Source organism: Pyrgilauda ruficollis, unplaced genomic scaffold (genome assembly GCF_017590135.1).
Source record: "Pyrgilauda ruficollis isolate IOZ18807 unplaced genomic scaffold, ASM1759013v1 scaffold2481, whole genome shotgun sequence".
Taxonomy (NCBI): Eukaryota; Metazoa; Chordata; class Aves; order Passeriformes; family Passeridae; genus Pyrgilauda; species Pyrgilauda ruficollis.
The window spans coordinates 1,640-2,631 of record NW_024523802.1 but is presented as its reverse complement, the minus strand read 5'-3'; the positions used below and the strand labels follow the sequence as shown (position 1 = coordinate 2,631).

Sequence of the window (992 nt, the reverse complement as noted above, 5' to 3'; positions counted from 1 at the left end):
CACCGAGTGACCCCCTGAGGTGTCCCCCATGGGGGTGTCCCCATGTGATGTCCCCTCTGTGGGTCTCCCCAAGTGTGATGTCCCCGTGGGGTGTCCCTGTGGGGGTGGGCTGTCCTTGGGGTGTCCCTGTGGGTGTCCCCTGTGGTTCCAGACACCGAGTTCCGAGACTCCCCTGAGATGTCCCTGGGGGTGTCCCCTGTGGGTGTGGGTGGTCCTTGGGGTGTCCCTTTGGGTGTCCCCCTCTGTGATGTCCTCCGTGGGGGTGTCCCCGTGTGATGTCCCCTGTGGTTCCAGGCACGAGTGACCCCCTGAGGTGTCCCCAGGGGTGTCCCCATGTGATGTCCCTCCTGTGGGGTGTCCCCTGTGGGGCTGGGTGGTCCTTGGGGTGTCCCTTTGGGTGTCCCCCTCTGTGATGTCCCCATGGGGTGTCCCTGTGGGTGTCCCCATGTGTTGTCCCTCCTGTGGGGTGTCCCCTGGGGGTGTCCCCAGTGTGACGTCCCCTGTGGGTGTCCCCTGTGGTTCCAGACACCGAGTGACCCCCTGAGGTGTCCCCTGTGCGGTGTCCCCCCTGGGGGTGTCCCTGCGCTGTCCCCCCTGTGGGTGTGGCCCTGGGATGTCCCCGTGTGACGTCACCCGTTTGGTGGGGGGGGTCTCCGGGCGTTGTCCCCCGTGGGGGGTGGGGGGTGGGGGTGTCCCCTCGGCCCGGGGTGTCCCCATGGGGGGTGGGGGTGACATCTCCGTGCCCATCTATAGCCAAAACATCCCCGCGCGGAAAGGGGCGTGGCCCCGCCCTGCCCCGCCCCCTCATGAATAATTAACCCGCTCATTAGCGCCGTGACGCAGCCGCGCGGTGACGCCCGAGCGAGCGCGCAGGAACGAACGGGAGCGGCCGCCGCCATGGTGGGCACCGGGTACCGGGAGCGGGAACGGGCACCGGGAGCGAGCACCGGGAGCGAGCACCGGGAACGGGAGCGGCGGGCGGGGCGGGGCGG

The 992-nt window shown here is 69.4% G+C and overlaps 1 long non-coding RNA gene across 1 annotated transcript in view; it reads left to right on the top strand.

The window, feature by feature from the left end:
- The first annotated feature begins 788 nt into the window (after positions 1–788).
- The window catches only part of LOC121355285, a 1,814-nt gene continuing 1,610 nt past the window's right edge, over positions 789–992 (top strand). Inside the window, exon 1 of the long non-coding RNA XR_005955405.1 lies at positions 789–900. This is a non-coding gene — a long non-coding RNA (uncharacterized LOC121355285). The remainder of the gene's footprint in view (positions 901–992) is intronic.